Source organism: Bos mutus, chromosome 3, assembly GCF_027580195.1.
Source record: "Bos mutus isolate GX-2022 chromosome 3, NWIPB_WYAK_1.1, whole genome shotgun sequence".
In the NCBI taxonomy this organism is placed as follows: Eukaryota; Metazoa; Chordata; class Mammalia; order Artiodactyla; family Bovidae; genus Bos; species Bos mutus.
Window position 1 is genome coordinate 57,276,634 of NC_091619.1, and position 22,670 is coordinate 57,299,303.

General features: G+C 42.5%; 1 protein-coding gene and 1 pseudogene across 9 annotated transcripts in view; both read left to right on the plus strand.

Annotated features, from left to right (window-relative positions):
- The first annotated feature begins 448 nt into the window (after positions 1–448).
- Positions 449–22,670, plus strand: part of SSX2IP (SSX family member 2 interacting protein) — a 57,123-nt gene continuing 34,901 nt past the window's right edge. For 4 of the 9 annotated variants that reach the window (XM_070367769.1, XM_070367772.1, XM_070367773.1 and 1 more), the window contains exon 1: positions 449–581. The gene's annotated coding sequence lies outside the window, so the exon portion shown is untranslated. Of the gene's footprint in view, positions 582–702; positions 835–8,167; positions 8,256–22,670 lie in introns of those variants that run through there. The other 5 variants (XM_070367777.1, XM_070367776.1, XM_070367775.1 and 2 more) reach the window with 4 other exon arrangements.
- LOC102270332 (activator of 90 kDa heat shock protein ATPase homolog 1-like) lies at positions 6,055–7,562 on the plus strand (annotated as a pseudogene).

The following is a 22,670-nucleotide window of genomic DNA, read 5'->3' on the forward strand; positions in this document are numbered from 1 at the left end:
TTGGTTTATTTCCCCACTTTTTCAACCCCACAGAGCTTTACTGGGCGCTTCACTTTTGCTCGGGTGGGTGCTGGGGTTCACAGGGGCTCGGGACGTGTGCTTTGAAGCAGCCACGACCCCGCCACCCGCCCCTAGCCCGATGAAGCCCGGGGCCCCGAGCTCCGCGGGAGTGAGGAGGGGGTGGAGAGCAGGACCCAGCAGGGTGAATCACAGGGCGTAACAGGTGCCGAGAGCCGCAGCTGCGACCGCATCCCGCTCGGGCTCTAGGGATGAGGTTTTCTTTTTCTCCGGGTTTTTTTGGAGGTGCCACCGGACCAATGCAGGCCGCTGTTGTTCATCGCCTAGCAACTGGCGGAGCCAATGGGAAGCGGCTAGGCCTTGCGAACCTGGGGAGCAGGGGAGGTGGCCGCGAGGGGTTGGGCGGAGCCCGGCCGGGGGCGGGGAAGGCGGGAGCCGGAGGTGGAGGCGGGGCCGTCGGCCCGGGCTCAGCGTGCAGCCGCGCCTGTGCGGGCCCTCGGGGCTGCGCGAGCAGGTCTAGGACTCCGAGCGGTGTTTCCCCGCCACAGCCGGGGGCCGTGAAGGTGAGAACCTCACCCGGCGCCGGGATTGTGACGCGCCCGCCTGGGGAGGGGCGACGGCGCCCTGCCGGGACTGGGGCAGGCGGGCGGGCGGGGGCGGGCGCCGGCCGGGGTCGGGAGGGCGGGCGCGGAGGTGAGCGCCGGCACCTGGAGCGGCGCCCCGCTTCTCTGCGTGAGGCTCGGCGCGGCCGTTGGGGCCGTTGGAGGAGGCGGGCGAGCGTTGCCCCCCGGCGGCGCCTGGAGGAAGAGGTGGGAGGTAGGTGCCGACTCTGGGACCGTTCCCGCTGATCGTCGCAGAACGGAGCCCCAAACCCTCTCCGGGATGGAGAGAGGGTGGCGCCTGGCGCGGGATGACGAGCGACGCGGGGACGTGGGGGAGGAGGGGATGGCCAGTTTGGGGCTGCGGTGTCCGCCGAGCAGAAGCTGCGGGGCTCGCGGGCTTCGAGGTTGTTAGCTCGAGCCGCAGGGGCCAGTCGTTAGAAGGAGGGGTGGCCGCTGCAGGGAAAGAGAACCCCCCTACTGTTCTGGTTAAAAGACTAGGGCAACAACTTACATCATCTCAAGGCAGGCGTGTGTGAGGATGTTTTGGTGTAGAATTCTGTAGTAAAGTACAGTAAACTGAAGTGTGAGCTTCCTGCTCTTTTTCGAGCCTGTGCTAATCGCCCAGTTATGCAAGTCACTTGGGCTAGGAAATGTCATCTGCTAAGTAATTTGTTCTCAGCACGTATAACGTGGGAATCTTCTTAGGTTATTACTTCAATTACTAGTTGTGATCTCCAAATTACCATTAATGGCAACGTGGATAATAGTTTTTATGGAATCTGAGACACTTGACATTTCCCTTTTCTGGACCCCATAATGGGGCGACGATTAGAAGAGGCACTCCTCCCAGAATGGTTTGGAGGTGTAAGAGGGGGGCTGCCTGGGATTAAAATTGCTGGGCTCCTCTACCAGTTCAGATTAGTGTCTAGATCTAGAGTTGGCTAGGAATGATAGGTGTCTTGGCTCAGGAGGGATTGGTTTACAGTTTAAGTAGGAGAAAATTCTGGCAGCCTGGATCCTGAACTGAAAAGGTAGGTATGACTTGACACATTTAGGGGACTGAGCAAACTTCGATAGAATTAGAGATCAGGAGAGAGAGGGAAAAAAATACCTTTAAAGTTTGCTTCATGCTCTTTTGAAATTTAGAAGTTAGAGGTAGATTTATGAATTTGGATTCAGTCAGCAAAACTTAATCTATCAAATCTCCTATCCTACAGCTATCATAACCTGCAGGTCTAGGAAGCTTCTGTTATTCACTGAAGTTAAACAAGTAAAAGCTAATAACTAGTTTGATGCTCTTTTCTGCCTGCTGGCAGTGAGAGTTTCTCAGAATGATTGTTTGAAGAGGGGAACAGGAGTGGATAGTTAAAATGAAGGCTCTTTCAATGACTTGCTGGGACTCTTCAGTCAAGTTATTTTATATCCTTCCTTCCCCCATCTGTACAATGAAGATAATCATGGCCCAGGATTTAGTAACATGGGTGAAGCAGCTTGAAGATAACTGCAAAGACTTAAGTTATTCTAGGATGAAATGTGAAGATCTCCTCCTAACACATTGAGCCTTGTGACAGGGCTTGTTAAAGCACATTGAGTTCGAAACATGCTGAGGCAGTATGTAAGAGAAAGAACTTTAACTGTTAAGATGATGTGCCTAAGGCCTCAAGGCTGACATGTTATATTTTGGGGTTGTCTGAAAACCTCATATAGCTTCTTTTGACCAAACTAGCTATGACTCAGGTTTTATAAAAGATATTGAGTGCCTTCATTGTGGTATGCATCTAGAAATAAAATATAAAAAAAGACACTGCCCCAGAATTGTGTCATTTTAATTCATTTTACACACTTAAGTCGGAGCACTTCCAGAGCTTTGTATGTGTGTGGTTGGATTTTTAAATTTAAAAAGGATAAACTACAATGACCAAAAGACGGATGAAAACAGAGCAATTAACAAAAATCTAATAAAATGTCAGCCTTATTTTTTATCTCCCCCCCACTAAAATGGAAGTAAGTCCCATGAGGCCAGTGACTTACACCTACTTGTTTGTTGCTGTGGTGGTTTAGTCACTACGTTGTGTCCGACTCTTGTGAGTCCAGGGGCTATAGCCTGCCAGGCTCCTGTGTCCATGGAATTTTCCAGGCAAGAATACTGGAGTGGGTTGCCATTTCCTCCTCCAGGGGATCTTCCTGACCCAGGGATCAAACCCACGTCTCCTGCACTGACAGGCAGATTCTTTACCACTGAGCCACCAGGGAATCCCAGTTTGGTAGTTGGAAGCAGGTGACTAGGATTAGAGGTAAGGTTGGAAAGCAGGGCTATGACCTTTGACTAGTAGGTGATAGGGAATCCTTAAAAAGTTTTATCCAGGGGAATTATATTTGATTTTTACTTCAGAATGGTATTTCCAGCAAAATCAGTAATTTGAGTGGTCCATAGACAATTTAAATAATGTCTGAGTCAGAATAGTACATAGCAGTTTTAAGACTTTAAAAATAAGTTATTGAAGCCCCCAGGATGTTCTGAGAAGTAAAAATGATCATTCATACAACCAGCCTTTATTGAGCATCTTTCTTTTTTAAATTGTGGTATAATTGACATATAACAGGTATTAGTTTCAGGTGCACAACATAATTTGATATTTGTATATCTGTGAAGTGGTTACCATAGTAAGTCTAGAATCTTCTACGTTAGGATTAGAGGAATAAATACACCAAGATAAATGATATACACATCCGTTTTCAATCAACTTGTGATTCAGTAAGAGAAATGACAGTTATAATACAGTGCTGAATCTTGAGTGTCATAAGAGGCATGAATATGTCAGGTCTCAGCAATGTAGGATTCTGAGATGAGAGAAGACACAGATTCTTTCAAATTAAAAATAAGTTCTTGAATAGATGTTAAAATGTGTCCAGTGAAACAGTCAGTGCAGTCTTACTATACCATTTACAGTTTTCGTCTATCAACCCTCACTTCTCACGTTGCCCTCCCCACTTCTTAATTCTTTTTGAGTGAAATTTCAGATTTGACTACCGTACTACTAGCTATGGGACCTCAGAAAGTAGTGTATCTTCTGTGTGCCATAGTTGTCTCATTTGTAAAATAGGAATAGTAAAACCTACTTCATAGGTTTGTGATGATTAAATGATATGTTAGTATCCAGAATGGTGCCTGGAAAAACACTTTACATCTTTTGAGTGCTTAACTATTTGACATAAAAATGTTATGTAATTGAATGTAATTGAATAAGAACTAACTTAGAGGCAGAATTTTTTCTTTTTTCTTTTTTTTGTTCTATTTGTGAGTATCAGCTAAACCCTCTACATTCAGAGAGGGTAAATATATTGTTAAACTAAACTTCTTGAATGAGTGACCTTTGTTTATCATCTCCTTTTATTTACTGATCATTTTTCTGAAATCTGATTTCCAATTTTACTCCTCAGCTTTGTCATAAAGTCCTTAATTACCAGACTGAACATAATATTCTATTTAGCTTTGCCCTTTCTGTGGCATTTGCTGCTGTTCCTCATTTCCTCCTCTTTAAAACTCGTTTTCCTAAAACCTCCCCTCACCCCTGTATTTTCATCTCCTAGATCTAGGTCATTTGCCCTCACCTCTTACATGTTGATGTTGTTGAAGGTTCTTCCTGCCTCCCTCCTTTTTCTCTGTATAGATTCAACTACCACATGTATGCTGATGACTCCTAAATCTGCCCTGATATCTTAATCTCCAGGCCCTAGAGTTTATCCTCATTTGAATGTCTCATGAGGACCTGTATAAACCCAGTGAGTTCTACACAGGTGGCTCAGAGGTTGAAGCATCTGCCTGCAATGCGGGAAACCTGGGTTCGATCCCTGGAGAAGGAAATGGCAATCCACTCAACAGTATTCTTGCCTGGAGAATCCCATGGACGGAGGAGCCTGGTGGGCTACAGTCTACGGGGTCGCAAAGAGTCAGACACGACTGAGCGACTTAACTAACTAAGAGCTCTCTACACTGAGCTCTTTATCTTCACACACTTAACCAGATCTGCTGGTAACCTTACTCCTGTGTTCTATCTGTATGACACTATTGTCTGTCTAGTACCAAAACCAGATTTTTACATGAGAGAATATATGCCTCCCTTTTGTATATTTGTCACCGTGTTTGTCAGCCCAGCTTCTGAAGCTTTTCTTATCTTTCCTTCATTGTCTTCATTGTCACTGGCAAATTTGGCCAGCCATCCCCGACCATTAATTGCTCTGTTTGCTATAATATTTTTGTGCCAGGGCTACTGAAAATAGGACCTATTTTGTAAGCATAATGTGGGAGGAGATTTCTAGAATAATATTGTTCTAAAAGAATTCAGTTTCATGAGTGGCCAGTAGATACTTGTAATCCAAGGTGGATACCAGCCATTTGCATATATGTAGTCGGCCCTCTTTATCCACGGATTCAACCAACCACAGGTTGAATTGAATCCGTTGAATTGAACCCAGGTTGGTTGAATCTTTGACTGTGAATCCTGAGGATAAGGAGGGCCGACTGTGTTCATTGTACTGTACTATAAGGGACTTGAACATCCTCAGAGCTTGGTATCTGCGGGGGGCCCTGGGACCAACCCCTTTTGGATCCTGAAGGACGACTGTACTTTTTGCCTAATGGTTAATAGTTTAGGTTATAAAGGATAGAGTCTTGAGTTTGTCAGTCTTTTGCTAGTTGATTTTAATATGATTGTCTGTGCTTCCTTTTGAAAAGATGGAACCTTCAATATTATTCTTTCCACAGCCACCCTCAGAAATATAATGGATTTGGTTCCAGTTTTGTGAATATTGCAATAAAGTGAGTCACGTGGATTTTTGGTTTCCCAGTGCGTATAAAAGTTACGTTTTCACTGTAATATAGTCTTTTAAGTATGCAATAGTATTATGCCTGAAAAACAATGTGCATACCTTAATTAAAAAATACTTTTTTGCTAAAGTATTTAGCTAAAAAATAAAGTATTTTGCTAAAAAATACTGACCATTATCAGCGAATCCTAATCTTTCTGTGGTAGTAGTAGTGTCAAGGATCACTGACTGCAGTTCACCATAACAAACACAGTAACAATGAAACAGTTTGAAATATGGTAGGAATTAACAAAATGTGGACAGAGACATGAAGCAAGCAAATACTATTATAAAAAATGGTGCCAGTTGACTTTCTTGATGAAGAGTTGCCATAAACCTTCAATTTGTAATCACAATATCTGCAAATATCTGCAACAATAACGGTAAAGTGAGGTATGCCTGTATTCTGTATCCAAGCTCTAGAAATGTCCTTCTACATAGGATCAAGCATGTAATGGCAAGAAGACGTTTTGGCTTCTAGTAGTTTCCAGGTACTGCTGGGAGGCAGGGACTGAATGGTCCTGAGACTGGCTGCTCGGGAGCTGGTAGCAATGTGTGAGGAGAGCCGATGGCCAGGTTGGGTGAGGGTGACCCATGCTGGATCATGGAGGAATAAGCAGACACCACCAATGTCAACAGCTGGCATTGAAAGGGATGCTTTGAATATGTCCACTGCTGCTGCTGCTAAGTCACTTCAGTCGTGTCCAACTCTGTGTGACCCCATAGACGGCAGCGCACCAGGCTCCCCGCCCCTGGGATTCTCCAGGCAAGAACACTGGAGTGGGTTGCCATTTCCTTCTCCAGTGCATGAAAGTGAAAAGTGAAAGTGAAGTTGCTTAGTCGTGTCTGACTCTTCACGACCCCATGGACTGCAGCCTACCAGGCTCCTCCATCCATGGGATTTTCCAGGCAAGAGTACTGGAGTGGGGTGCCATCACCTTCTCCGGAATACGTTCACAGATAAACTCAAAACACTGTTCCTATATGTGTCCTAAATGAGAAGTTCAAGGTGTCAGAAGTAAATAAACGATGGGAAGGCATCCATTAACCATCACAAAGGCAAATTTACCTTCTTTTATGAGTGGAGCATCAAACTAAACTGGACAGGTACCTCTGGAGTGCAGTACAAGGGCCGTGTGGAGATCCTCAATTTGTCTGATGAAAATAGTGTGGATGAAATGGAGATTAGTGTGAGCTTTGCCAGAAATGAGCCAGACACAAATCTCGTGGCCTTAAAGAATCAGCAGCATCCTCAAAACAGAGTTCACACGGGGTATGATATTGCCAACAATCATGGAGAGTCAGTAGACCCAGCTGGGCAGACAGCACTGAAAACTGAGGAGCACAAGGCCAAATCTGCCCCTTCAAAAACCCAGATCAGAGCTCTAAAGAGTTGTTTTGCTTTTTGTTTTTTTTTTTTTTTTTACTACCCAAGAGCTTGTTCAGGCCTATACCCATGCTCCTGTAATGTTATGTGTTTGTGTTGAGTTAATCAGTTGTGTCCTACTCTTTTCGACCCCATGAACTGTAGCCTGACAGGCTCCTCATCCGTGGCATTCCCTAGGCAAGAATATGGGAGTAAGTGGGTTACCATTTCCTACTCCAGGGGATCTTTCCAACCCAGGGATTAAATATGCATTCCCTACATTTCCACTTCACCTGGAAAGCCCTCCTGCAATGTTAGAAGCAGAGAAAGGTGGCAAGTTTCAGCTGATTGGTGTCAGTGTCTGGAGAATTCATTGAACTGGTCCCTGAGAAACATATTGCGATGAAGTGGAGGTTTAAATCTTGGCCAGAAGGTGGCTTTGCCACCATCACCTTGACCTTCATTGACAAGAATGGAGAGAATGAGCTGTGTTTGGAAGGCTGAGGCATTCCTGCCTATGAGGACGAGAGAATGTGGCAGGGTTGGCAGCGGTACTACATTGAGGGCATCAAACAGGCCTTTGGCTATAGTGCATGCTTCTCTTAGGGCCAGCAGCGGGAGTACAGGCTGCCCAGGATTTCAGTCCAACCCTCTCCTGAGGCTTGGGACTCAGAGGATTGCACCTTCCCAACCACAAACGGGCCAGGGCCCTTTCCCTTCATGCGCACCTTAGGTTTGCCCATGCTTTCTGCTGGGTGGGAACAGAGGGTGAGTTCTTTTAGGTGTACCTACACTAAATAAATGTAATTTTAAAAATGAAAGAAAAGACCTTTTAGAAATCATCATTTAATATAGTCTATCACCAGCTGTGTTAGTTTATGAGGAGGTGGTCTCAAAAAATTTATATAATTTGCTCCAGAAACTTGTTGAATGTCAAAAGGAGGCCAAGGTTTGTGAGGCTTTGGAATCAGATACAGACATACCTCTTTATTTTGCTTCACATTATTGTGTGTTTTAATAAATTGAAGGTTTTGGGCAACCCTGCATTGTCGGGTGATTAACATTTTTTAGCAGTATTTTTTAATTAAGGCATGTTCATTGTTTTTTCAGACATAATGCTGTTATTGCACATGTAATAGACTACGTTTGTAATGTAAACATAACTATTAGTTGCAGTGGGAAACCAAAAATTCATGTGACTTGCTTTATTGCAGTAATCGGGAAGCAAACCACAGTATCTCCAAGGTAAGGCTATAAGCTAGTCTTATTCTTACCTCCCAGGTTAAAGAGCTAAGTTTTCCTTTCTGTCTTTCAGGTGTGCAACTGGCTAAGTTATCTTACCTCCCTGAGTTTCATATTCTTCCATCAAGAGAGTAGCATATTTACTCCTTCCTAGGGCCATGGTAAGGCTGAGTGACATGGCTGGTGAACACATTTGGCAGGTAGTAAAAGCTAAGAGCAGTAGTTCTTCGCACCTACCAGCTTCACATAGTTATCTGAAACAGAAGTTCTTCAGTCCCTGTCCATGATCTTTGGCAAATCTCTGGATGTCCTCACGGATCCTCTGAAACTGTGGCCAAAACTGCCTGTTTTTCTACTTTTAAGTGGGAGGCTTGTTGGCTAAGAAGTCCAAACAAGATTTAAAAAATAATTGGCATTTATTGATGTTTCATTCTCACTTAGCTCACTTTCTGGTTTACAAAGTTAGATCAATGTGGGTTTTTTTTTTCCTTAATCCTCTCTTAAGAATGATTGCTGCTATTCCTACCTCTGCCCTGGAAGAATGTGGGAGACCTGGGTTCAGTCCCTGCATTGGGAAGATCCCCTGGAGAAGGGAAAGGTTACCCACTCCAGTATTCTGGCCTGGAGAATTCCATGGACTGTACAGTCCTTGGGGTCGCAAAGAGTGAGATATGACTGAGTGACTTTCACTTTCATACTGTCTCTTAAGTGCTCTTGATTCAAATATCTAATCACCTTCCTGCTTCTCTAAGCTGGAAGACTTAGAGACTTAAAGATGATCAAGATTCCATTGAAAGCCTTATTAAGTTGCAGCATGACTGAAGTGTTGATCCTGGTCTGTCACAGTATTAAAATAGCATACATCTCATTAATATATCATCAAACTTAGTTGACATTCATTCAGCAAACTTTATTGGATTCCATATTGACTGAGGGTCAGTTATGATACCTCATACCAAAGCAAGAACAGTTCAGTTCAGTCACTCAGTCGTGTCTGACTCTTTTTGACTCCATGAACTGCAGAATGCCAGGCCTCCCTGTCCATGACCAACTCCGGGAGCTTACTCAAACTCATGTCCATTGAGTCGGTGATGCCATCCAACCATCTTATTCTCTGTCATCCCTTCTCCTCCTGCTTTCAGTCTTTCCCAGCATCAGAGTCTTTTCCAGTGAGTCAGTTCTTTGCATCAGGTAGCCAAAGAATTGGAGCTTAAACTTGTAGCATCAGTCCTTCCAGTGAATATTCAGGACTGATTTCCTTTAGGATGGACTGGTTGGATCTCCTTGCAGTCCAAGGGACTCTCAAGAGTCTTCTCCAACACCACAGTTCAAAAGCATCAATTCTTTGGTGCTAAGCTTTCTTTATAGTCCAACTCTCACATCCATACATGCTGCTGCTGCTGCTAAGTCGATTCAGTTGTGTCCGACTCTGTGCGACCCCATGGACTGCAGCCAGGCTTCCCCGTCCCTAGGATTCTCCAGGCAAGAACACTGGAGTGGGCTGCCATTTCCTTCTCCAATGCATGAAAGTGAAAAGTGAAAGTGAAGTCACTCAGTTGTGTCCGACTCTTAGCAACCCCATGGACTGCAGCCTACCAGGCTCCTCCATCCATGGGATTTTCCAGGCAAAAGTACTGGAGTGGGGTGCCATTGCCTTCTCCACATCCATACATAACCACTAGAAAAACCATAGCCTTGATGGACCTTTGTTGGCAAAGTAATGTCTCTGCTTTTTAATAAGCTGTCTAGGTTGGTCATAGCTTTTCTTCCAAGGAGCAAGCATCTTTTACTTTCATGACTGCAGTCACTATCTACAGTGATTTTTGGAGCCCCCCAAAATAAAAGTCTCTCACTGTTTCCATTGTTTCCCCATCTATTTGCCATACCAAAGCAAGGGTACAGGCAATATGCTGACAGGCCTGCTGGCCAGGAATGCAGCTTAGGTGGTGGGAGAAAAAGTGTTATTACAGTTGGTTCTGTACTATAGAGTTAATGCAAAGTGTTCTGGAAAGCCATTCAGAGAAAGCCTGGAGAAGAACTGTATATTCACTAGATTTTTTTTCAGAATTTTTTTTGTATTGCTATTTAATATTTTGTGTGCATCTATATAGTTATTCAATTGGAATAATACTATTGGATTATAATTTAGTCTCAAGGAGAGGTGGTAGAAAGCAAGAACCTCTATATGTGTCAGATTTGAGAAAGCAACTCACAAATTGTGTATTCCTTCCTCTCCTACAATATAGTAGGGTGTAGGATGTGTAGTTGATGAAAGTAAAAGAGAGTGAAAAAGTTGGCTTAAAGCTCAACATTCAGAAAATTAAGATCATGGCATCCGGTCCCATCACTTCATGGCAAATAGATGGGAAAACAGTGGAAACAGTGGCTGACTTTATTTTTTTGGGCTCCAGAATGACTGCAGATGGTAACTGCACCCATGAAATTAAAAGACGCTTACTCCTTGGAAGGAAAATTCTGACCAACCTAGACAGCATATTAAAAAGCAGAGACATTACTTTGCCAACAAAGGTGCGTCTAGTCAAAGCTATGGTTTTTCCAGTGGTCATGTGTGAATGTGAGAGTTGGACTATAAAGAAAGCTGAGCGCCAAAGAATTGATGCTTTTGAACTGTGGTGTTGGAGAAGACTCTTGAGAGTCCCTTGGACTGCAAGGAGATCCAACCAGTCCATCCTAGAGGAGATCAGTCCTGGGTGTTCATTGGAAGGACTGATGTTGAAGCTGAAACTCCAGTACTTTGGCCACCTGATGCAAAGAGCTGACTCGTTGGAAAAGACCCTGATGCTGGGAAGGATTGAGGGCAGGAGGAGAAGGGGACGACAGAGGATGAGATGGTTGGATGGCATCACCAACTCTATGGACATGGGTTTGGGTGGACTCCGGGAGTTGGTGATGGACAGGGAGGCCTGGCGTGCTGCAGTTCATGGGGTCGCAAAGGGTTGGACACGACTAAGTGACTGAACTGAACTGAGGGTGTATAGTTAAATGTGCTGGACTCTTCCACTTTGCTTCTTGACTTCATCATATTCCAGCTATGTGACCTTGGGTAAGAAAGCTTGCTGGACCTGTTTGCTCATCTTTGATAGGGGCAATTGACTGGGTTATTAAGAAATTTAAGCAGTTAATACATGTAAAATGATTTCAGTTTACTTGTTTCAAATAAGTGGTTTACACTTAATTATTTTATTCTTAAAATTAGGTAGAATCTTGTTTGTTTGTGAAGACAGCGTGTGCATATTCTGCTTAAAAATGTGAGAAAAATTTGGTATAAATAGCTGTACTCGATTCTATAATAGGTCCCATGATAAATGTAAAAATCATAGATAGTAGAATTGCAAAGTCTTTAAAAATCCTAATTTTACAGATGTGGTAACTGAAAATCAAAGAAACGATCCCTTGCTCAGGGTCGCACAGTGTGGAAGTGGCTCTGGGAGTTGTGGCCCTTGACTCCTGTCTGGTGCTCTTTCAGTACCTTGTGCCGCTTCCCTGAGGGGACAGTGCCCTGAACAAGATGAGTTTATTTGAAGAGCTAAGACCAAAACAGACAAAAACATGAGCAATAAGAAGTCATTGTATAATGAAATACCTCATGGTGTGGCATGGACTCTAAGGACATACCCGTCTGACTTCATCAGCTGCTCTCTTGAAGCAGAGAAATGCACTGTACTAGTTGCTTGAGTCCTAGAAGGTTGGTAGATTAAGAGCATTTTTTTTTTTTGAGAAGAATATCAATAGTTATAAACCAAAGCCAACCTCCGTCTTCTTTGTCCCTACTGAGTTTAGATCGTAATTGATCTGGAGGAAGAGTCCATGTTTGCCAGGCCAGCCAGTACTCTTTGTGTTTTTGCTTCTCACATCAGTGCGAGGCGGACCTTCCTCCCTGGTGGGCTGGTTCCCCACAGACATGCTCTGACATGGCCAGGGTCAGTGTGAAGAGTGCAGCACCGTTGCTCACTTGTATCTGTGATCATGAGGAGGGGGTAGGTTCTGGAAGTGTCATTGATTGATGGGGAGCATTTATCATTTGTCTGCGTTGATGTTTCCACTAAAAGGCAGCGGTGCTCCTGTCTGGGATTAAAGTGCATCTATACCGTCTCGTTAACCGCGCATGAATCCACTGCCTCTAAAAATGTTGCAGAACAGGACATGCCCTAGAATATCCAGCTGTATAAAGGTGTGCTGTAGAAGTGAAAACACTGGCCCACCCCTCACTCACCCAGGCATCCCATTCCGCAGGCTGTCCTTACTAACAGTTCGTAACCTTTCCATACTGTTCTCCTAAATGTATTTAGATAATTTAGCAAAAAATGGTAGTCAAAATATTTTTGTTTTTCATCACTTTTTTTTTCATACTATACATGCAAATCTACTTCACTTTATTAATCCCAGAGTACCCCTTCTTCTGACTATACCATGTATATTGATTTTTAACTGTTTCTCTATTGATATTTATTTATTCATTCATTCATTCATTTGGCTGCATCATGGGGCTTGTGGGATCTTAATTCCCAGATCAGGGCCCCCTGCAGTGAAGACATGGAGTCCTGACCACTGGACCACCAGGGAATTCCCTCCTTATTAATATTTAAATTTTCTCCAATTTCTTGCCATTAAAAATAAAGCTGTAGTCAACAGCGTTCTTATATGTCATGCTTGTCATGATTGAATATGTGGTAATAGATGCCTAGAAGCATAATTGATTAGTAGAAAGACAGGCATTTCAAATTTTTGTGGACTGCTGGGTTGCCATCTGAAACTGCAAACTACTGACCTCTGGTAAAGTTCTATTTCACTTACATAATTGACTGTCTGAATAACTGGGACATTTGTATATTTCTAATCAATTTTTGCTCTTCAGGGCCGCTTGGCTTTGTGTGTTGATAGTGCAGCTTAACTGATCAGTCTGAAGATAAATGTTTTATATTTTTTATCACTCATGCCATGCTGCTTTTAGTTTTGGTGAGTTTTGGTGCTACTCTCCCCCATTTTCTCTGCTTATCTTTGTAACTGCCTTTTTTAAATGCGGATTTTATTTCTCATATGAAAAACGTATTCACTTATAGAAAATTTGGAAGGTGCAAAAGGGATTATTCATAATACCTTTGTGTGTGAAAATACATTGTGAAGGGGATGGATGTCCTGCCCTTGTCCTTCTTTTCTACTCCCAGGTTAGTCTTGGTCTTGTCTTCTAATTTTTTCTGTTCTTATACAAACTTTACAGAGCAAACCTTATATGTGTACATACATTCGTATATTATTGTTGTTTCAATTGTGACCCCATGGACTGTAGCGCGCCAGGCTTCCCTGTCCTTCATTGTCTCTTGGAGTTTGCTCAAACTCATGTCCATCCAACCATCTCATCCTCTGTCATCCCCTTCTCCTTTTACTTTCAGTCTTTCCCAGCCTCAGGGTCTTTTCCAGTGAGTCAGCTCTTCGTTATCAGGTGGCCAAAGTATTGGAGCTTCAGTATCAGTCCTCGTAGTGAATATTCAGGGTTGATTTCCTTAAGGATTGACTGGTTTGAGCTCCTTGTAGTCCAAGGGACTCTCAAGATGAGTCTTCTCCAACACCATAGTTCAGTTCAGTTCAGTTCAGTCGCTCAGTCGTATCTGACTCCTTGCGACCCCATGAACCGCAGCACGCCAGGCCTCCCTATCCATCATCAACTCCCGGAGTTCACCCAAACCCATGTCTATAGAGTTGGTGATGCCATCCAGCCATCTCATCCTCTGTCGTCCCCGTCTCCTCCTGCCCTCAGTCTTTCCCAGCATCAGGGTCTTTTCCAGTGAGTCAGCTCTTCGCATCAGGTGGCCAAAGTATTGGAGTTTCAGCTTCAACATCAGTCCTTCCAATGAACACCCAGGACTGATCTCCTTTAGGATGGACTGGTTGGATCTCCTTGCAGTCCAAGGGACTCTCAAGAGTCTTCTCCAACACCATAGTTCAGAAGCATCAATTCTTTGGTGCTCAACCTTATTTATGGTCCAACTCTCAACATCCATACATGACTACTGGAAATACCTTGCTTTAACTGTATGGACCTTTGTTGGCAAAGTGATGTCTCTGCTTTTTAACGTGCTATTTAGGTTTTTCATGGCTTTTCTTCCAAGGAGGAAGCATTTTTTTTTTTAATTTCGTGGCTACAGTCACCATCAGCAGTGATTTTGGAGCCCAAGAAAATAAAATCTGCCACTGTTTCCACTTTTACCCCATTTATTTGCCATGAAGTGAAGGGACCAGATGCCATGATTCTAGTTTTTTGAGTGTTGAGTTTTAAGCCAACTTTTTCACTCTCTTCTTTCACCTTCATCAAGAGGCTCTTTAGTTCTTCACTTTCTGACATTAGGTTGGTATCATCTGAGTATCTGAGGTTGTTGATATTTCTCCCGGCAATCTTGATTCCAGCTTGTGCTTCTTCCAGCCCAGCGTTTCTCATGATGTACTCTGCAAAGAAGTTAAGTAAGCAGGGTGACAATATACAGCCTTGGTGTACTCCTTTCCCAATTTTGAACCAGTCTGTTGTTCCGTGTCCATCTCTAACTTGCTTCCTGACCCACATACAAGTTTCTCAAGAGGCAGGTAAGGTATGCCCATCTCTTTAAGATAGGAATACCAGGTCTGGTATTCCCATCTCTAAGAATTTTTCACAGTTAGTTGTGATCCACATAGTCAAAGGCTTTAGCCTCATCAGTGAAGCAGTAGATGTTTTCCCTAAATTCTCTTGCTTTTTCTTTAATCTGACAAATTTTGCTTTTTGATCTCTGGTTTCTCTGCCTTTTCTAAATCCAGCTTATACATCGAGAAGTTCTCAGTTCACGTACTGTTGAAGCCTAGCTTGAAGGATTTTGAGAATTACCTTGCTGGCATGTGAAATGAGCACAATTGTATGGTAGTTTGAACATTCTTAAGATTTTTTTAAAAGACCAAATAAGATCATGTTATTTTCCTGCAGCCTTTTTTTTTTAACTTATAAAATATCATGGAAATATTCCAAATTAGTAAAATGTCTAATAGCTAACATTTATTGAGCATACCATATACCCAAGACCCTGTTTTAAGTCCTTTGCATGAATATACTTATTTAATGAAGTTATCAAGTAAATTTAAAGCTAAGTTTATTACTTAACCATAATTATTTAATTTGGATTTTTATCATAATCCTTTGAGGTAAAGACTGGTTTTACTCTCCTTTTGCAGATAAAGAAAATGAGGTCCAGATATTTCTGTTCAGAGCCACTTACCTTGTAAGTGCTGGAACTGAGTTTGAAACCAGGTGGTCTGACTTTGGACCCTGTGCTTTAAGAAGACTACTGTTTCTCATACTGCAGCAGTATCTGGGTCAAGGTGTTTATCAGGGATTTGATGTAGCTTCCTGTTCCCTAAGCTGCTAAGAGGGTAGCTTTCTAATGGAAGATTCTGACTTGGAGCTTCACAGCAATTGTATCCCTCAGCTCAAAAGGATACATGTGAAAAATTTTCCTGCAGTTTGTGTCTGTACACTATTTTGTGCAGTTTTGCCCAAATGCTCTAATGAGTGGTGGTAGCAGATACTGTTCTTGGGTCTCTCATCCATGAAGCAGCAACCTGTGCTCTGGAGCGTGCAGTGGGCAATGGCCTCCGATTCTGCCACTTGCCAGCTGTGTGACCTTGGGTAAATTACCTAGCTTTTTTGTACTTCATGTCCCTTATCACTGAAAAGGGAAATAATGTGATGACTTAGGGTTGTTGTGAAGGTTGTCTTCATAAAGTTTTAAAGCATTTAGAACAGCACCTGACGTGTTTGTTAGATCAGTTCCCTAGGTATTCGGTACTTAGTTTTTACTACTTATGTCACTAAATACCCATAACCACCCTACAAAGTAGGTAGTATCACCCTGTTTTCTGGGTGAGGAAGCCAGCTGAGAGACTTGGTCAGGATATGAACTGTCTGCCCCAGGCCTGCGAGGCTCACAGTACTCACACTGTGTCCCCAACTGCAGGTCCTCAGAGCCACAAACTCAGCAACAAGGCGGGTGATTAAAGGGATAGCAGATTTTGAGTTTCAGCCATTCAAATATATATTAAAATTTAATTTATGGAGAAGAATTTATTTCTATGGAAAAATCTATTATGCCACTCAGATGAAATCATTTAGATCTTAAATTTGTAAAAACTGGATTTTAAGAGTTTGAATTTAGTATTTATCTGTACTGATATGCATATCTGAATAGTTTTATGTAAGGTAACAGGTATTAATAATTGAAAGCTATAGTTTATTTTAGAATAAAATCATAGTAGAACATAGTATTTTTTCATGTAATCATTAAGTATTTGGTTTTTGAGAGTAATAGCATTTATTAAAGTATGCAGATAATTAAATTCTAAAGTTTTATGGCTGAATTTGTAAGGACTAACGTTTAAAGACTTTAAGAATTTTATTTTCTTAACCCAAAGTTGGGTAACTCTAATTTTGTGAGATTTTAGCAAAGACTTTAGTTGGTTATTTGTGGAAAATCCTGTGTAATGTTTAGAAGCCCAGATAGTATCATGTTACTACCTTCCTGTATAATGAAAAAAGCAATATTTTCTGACACTTGATTGAAGTTTGTCTTAGAACTCTGATTAGGTAGGCAGTCGTGCCTTCTCAAGTTTGAATTTCAAGTGAACTTGAAAAGAACACTTAAAATAGTGTACTGTGTGAAGGAAATCTTGTAATCAAAACATCACTTAGGTTTCTGCCAAGCGTTCGTTCCGTGGGTAGAAGTGTTAGGAGAGATTTGGGAGATGAGGAGGAGTAGTTCTTTTCTCTAAAGGACTCACATCTTGTGCTTCTCTTCCATTGCTGTTTTTGTTTATCCACTTTTGCGTGCTGTAATGAATGTGCTAATTTACCATCAGTTATTTACTTGGGCATTCATTGATTATTAAAATGGGAGGTGGGTACAGAAGTGGAGAATGTGACTCAGGAGTCTAGATGGGAAAAGTGAAATAAACTAGAATGACCCAGAGAATAGAGTTCCTTGGAGTATGTGAACAGGATGATGGTGGGTGATCTGGGCTTTGAAGAAATGTTAGTTTGGGGGCAGGTGAAAGAATAAAGCACAAGTGGAGCACACAGGCCAAAGAGAGCGTGCCAGACGTGGGACTTGGTTCATGTTATAAGTGTCTGCTTGAGCACCTGCTGTGTTCCAGGAACTGTTGGATACAAGGTGAATACATTTCCCACCCTAGTTTAGAAGTTCATAAACTAGTAAACTAAAAGTGTATGAAATGATTCGTTGTAATACTGCATGGTATCATTGTCATAAACCTGATGAGTGTGCATGGTATCACTTTAGTTATGTTTCAGCAGGAAACATAATTATGGAAGGGACTCACAAATTTAATACATATATGTGTATATAAACTTGTGTTATCTATTGCTGCATATATAACACATTACTCCAGAATTTAGCAGCTTAAAATAAGTCATTTATCTCCAAGTTTTTGTCCATTGGAAATCTGGGTGCCACTTAGCTGGGTGCCTCTGGCTCAGGGTCTCTCACTAGGCTGCTATAGGTGTTGGCCAAGGCTACAGGCATCTCAAGGCTTGAGTGGGGAGAATCTACTTCCAGACTCACTCACATGGCTCCTGGCTGGCCTCAAGCCCTCACTGACTGTTGGCTGGAGACATTGGTTCATTGCCACATTGGCCTTTCATGGGGCTGCTTGCAACAGGACAGCTGTGACAGCTTGCTTTCCCCAAAAAGAGGGATCCAAGATACCCTGAGTGAGTGAAAGTGTCAAAGTGTTAGTCACTCAGTTGTGTCTGACTCTTTGAGACCCTGTGGACTGTAGTGTGCCAGGTTCCTCTGTCCTTCGAATTTCCCAGGCAAGAACACTGGAGTGGGTAGCCATTCTCTTCTCCAGGCGAATCTTCCCAACCCAGGGATCAAAGCCAGTTTGTACCGCAGGCAAATTCTTTACCATCTGAGCCACCAGGAATGACCCCAAATGTAAAGCACGGCCTTTTTTTATAACCTAATGAAAGTAAAATCCAATCACTTCTGCTTTATTCTGTTTGTTAGAAGCTATTCACTAAATACAGCCCACACTGAAGGAACAGAATAATCTAAAGGTGTATACAGGAATGACTGTATCCTACAGGCTGCCTACCCCAAAATTCTATAAGTGGTTAATCTATATTGTGCAACCCTGAGTCTTTGGGGAAGAAGGAAGAAAAACCAGGCAAGGAACATTTCTATTGGAAAAAACACATGTAATTAACCTAGAACCACAAATGTTCTTGCTAAAGATCCATAAACTTGTATTTGATGATGTCTTAATATTTTAGGGATAAATGGTAAAATGACTTATTTCCACCCTCATTAAACTTTCTGTGGAACTGATCTCATTTCTAGGCATTGTCTTTATGCCTTTTTAAAGCAAAGTGTTTATAAATGAGTAAAAAGCTATTGGTGGTGGCACAGCACGGGAGAAGTTTAGAAGTGTATCTCAACTTAAATAGTAGGTAAGATCCTTTAAGAATTGCGTGTTCTGAGTGGAATCATTTAAAATGAATTAGAGTTACTCAGTCTTTTAAAGAACATCGATGAAAATCTTTCATTATATTCTACTTTTAATGTAGATAGATTAATCAATGGATTTGTGTGTACGGTGTTGAAAGATTGAATGGTAGAGTGAAAAGAGCACCAGTTTAAAGATGGAGATTTGTGTCTAGGCTTCAAGAGTCAGACACGACTGAGCAACTGAACTTCACAACCCATTACAAGTGTGACCTCAGGCAGTCCTGTTGACTTTCTTGAGCCCAAGTTTCCTATCTGTAATATAGATAAATACATATGAAAGAAAATAATTTGACATGAAGAGTGGTAGATTTCTTTATGGAAACTTACTAAAATCCTCATTTTCTTTCAGAAACAGTGTAAATTGTTACGTTCAACTGTCTCAGTTCAGTTCAGTTCAGTCGCTCAGTCGTGTCAGACTTTTTGCTACCCCATGAACTGCAGAATGCCAGGCTTACCTGTCTGACACCAACTCCCGGAGATTGCTCAAACTCATGTCCATAGAGTCAGTGATGCCATCCAACTATCTCATCCTCTGTCATCTCCGTCTGCTGTCTTCAATCTTTCCCAGGGTCAGGGTCTTTTCTAGTGAGTCAGTTCTTCACATCAGGTGGCCAGAGTATTGGAGTTTCAGCTTCAGCAAAAGTCCTTCCAGTGAATTTCAGGATTGATTTCCTTTAGGATGGACTGGTTGGATCTCCTTGCAGTCCAAGGGACTCTCAAGAGTCTTCTCCAGCACCACAGTTCAAAAGCATCAGTTCTTTGGCGCTCAACTTTCTTTATAGTCCAACTATCACATCCATACATGACCACTGGAAAAACCATAGCTTTGACTAGATGGACATTTGGTCGGCTCTGCTTTTTAATATGCTCTCTAGGTTGGTCATAGCTTTTCTTCCAAAGAGCAGCCGTCTTTTAATTTCATGGCTGCAGTCACCATCTGCAGTGATTTTGGAGCCCAAGAAGATAAAGTCTGTCACTTGTTTCCATTGTTTCTCCATCTATTTGCCATGAACTGATGGGACTGGATACCAAGCCAACTTTTTCACTCTCTTCTTTCACCTTCATCAAGAGGCTCTTTACTTCCTCTTTACTTTCTGCCATAAGGATGGTGTTATCTGCATATCTGAGGTTGTTGATATTTCTGCTGGCAGTCTTGATTCCAGCTTTGCTTCATCCATCCTGGCATTTCATATATACTCTGCATATAGTTGGATTAAAGATTTACTGAGCATGGCCCTGCCCATCAGAAGAAGGTGCAGTTTCCCCCTCAGTCTCTCCCATCAGGAAACTTTCATAAGCCTCTTATCCTTATCCATCAGCCAGAATGAAAACCACAATTACAGAAAAATAATCAAACTGATTACATGCACCACAGCATTGTCTAATTGAGTAAAACCATGAGCCATGCCTTGTAGGGCCACCCAAGATAGATGGGTCATGGTAGAGAGTTCTGACAAAATGTGGTCCACTGGAGAAGGGAATGGCAAACAACTTCAGTATTCTTGTCTTGAGAACCCCATGAACAGTATGAAAAGGCAAAAAGATAGGACACTGAAAGATGAACTCCACAGGTTGGTAGGTGCCCAGTATGCTACTGGAGAACGGTGGAGAAGTGACTCCAGAAAGAATGAAGACATGGAGCCAAAGCAAAAACAGCACCCAGTTGTGGATGTGACTGGTGATGGAAGTAAAGTCCAATGCTGTAAAGAGCAATATTGCATAGGAACCTGAAATGTTAGGTCCATGAGTCAAGGTAAATTGGAAGTGGTCAAACAGGAGATGGCAAGAGTTAACATCAATTTAGGAATCAGTGAACTAAAATGGACTGGAATGGGTGAATTTAACTCAGATGACCATTATATCTACTACTGTGGGTAAGAATCCCTTAGAAGAAATGGAGTAGCCGTCATAGTTAACAGAAGAGTCCGAAATGCAGTACTTGGGTGCCATCTCAAAAACGACAGAATGATCTCTGTTCATTTCCAAGGCAAACCATTCAATATCACAGTAATCCTAGTCTATGCCCCAACCAGTAATCCTAAAGAAGCTGAAGTTGAATCGTGCTATGAAGATCTACAAGACCTTCTAGAACTAACACCAAAAAAGATGTCCTTTTCATTATAGGGGACTGGAATGCAAAAGTAGGAAGTCAAGAAATACCTGGAGGAACAGGCAAATTTGGCCTTGGAGTACAGAATGAAGCAGGGCAAAGGCTAACAGAGTTTTGCCAAGGGAACGCAGTAGGCATAGCAAACACCCTCTTCCAACAACACAAAAGACTGTACACATGGACATCACCAGATGGTCAACACTGAAATCAGATTGATTATATTCTTTTCAGTCAAAGATGGAGAAGCTCTATAGAGTCAGCAAAAACAAGACCGGGAGCTGACTGTGGCTCAGATCATGAACTCCTTATTGCCAAATTCAGACTTAAATTGAAGAAAGTGGGGAAAACCACTAGACTATTCAGGTATGACCTAAATCAAATCCCTTATAATTATACAGTGGAAGAGACAAATAGAATCAAGGGGTTAGGTCTGATATAGTGCCTGAACTGTATGAATGGAGGTTTGTGACATTGTACAGGAGGCAGTGATCAAGACCATCCCCAAGAAAAAGAAATGCAAAAAGGCAAATGGTTGTCTGAGGAGTCCTTATAAATAGCTTAGAAAAGAAGAGAAGCTAAAGGCAAAGGAGAAAAGAAAAGATATATCCATTTGAATGCAGAGTTCCAAAGAATTGCAAGGAGAGATAAGAAAGCCTTTCCTCAGTGATCCATGCAAAGAAATAGAGGAAAACAGTAGAATGGGAAAGACTAGAGATCTCCAAGAAAATTAGAGATACCAAGGAAACATTTCATGCAAAGATGGGCACAATAAAGGACAGAAATGGTAGGGACCTAACAGAAACAGAAGATATTAAGAGGTGGCAAGAAAACACAGAAACTATACAAAAAAAGATCTTCATGACCCAGATAACCACAGTGGTGTGATCACTCACCCAGCACCAGGCATCCTGGAATGTGAAGTCAAGTGGGCCTTAGGAAGCATCACTACGAACAAAAGCTAGTGGAAGTGATGGAATTCCAGTTGAGCTATTTCAAATCCTGAAAGATGATGCTGTGAAAGTGCTGCACTCAATATGCCAGCAAATGTGGAAAAGTCAGCAGTGGCCACAGGACTGGAAAAGGTCAGTTTTCATTCCAATCCCACAGAAAGGCGATGGTGAAGAATGTTCAAACTACCGCATAGTTGCACTCATCTCACATGTTAGCGAAGTAATGCTTAGAATCTCCAAGCCAGGCTTCAACAGTACATGAACCGCGAACTTCCAGATGTTCAAGCTGGATTTACAAAAGGCAGAGGGGCCAGAGATCAAATTGCTAACATCTACTGGTTCATTGAAAAAGCAGGAGAGTTCCAGAAAAACATCTTCTTTATTGACTATGCCAAAGCCTTTGACTGTGTGGATCACAACAAACTGGAAAATTCTTCAAGAGATGGGAATACCAGACCACCTTCCCTGCCTTCTGAGAAATCTGTCAGGTCAAGAAGCAACAGTTAGAGCTGTACATGGAACAATGGACTGGTTCCAAATTCGGAAAGGAGTACGTCAAGGCTGTATATTGACACCCTGCTTATTTAACTTACATGCGGAGTACATCATGGCACCCCACTCCAGTACTCTTGCCTGGAAAATCCCATGGATGGAGGAGCTGGTAGGCTGCAGTCCATGGGATCGCGAAGAGTCGGACACGACTGAGTGACTTCACTTTCACTTTTCACTTTAATGCATTGGAGAAAGAAATAGCAACCTACTCCAGTGTTCTTGCCTGGAGACTCCCAGGGATGGCGGAGCCTGGTGGGCTGCCGCCTGTGGGGTCGCACAGAGTTGGATACGACTGAAGTGACTTAGCAGTAGTAGCAGCAGCAGAGTACATCATGGGAGATGCCGGGCTGGATGAAGCACATGCTGGAATCAAGATTGCCGGGAAAAATATCAATAACC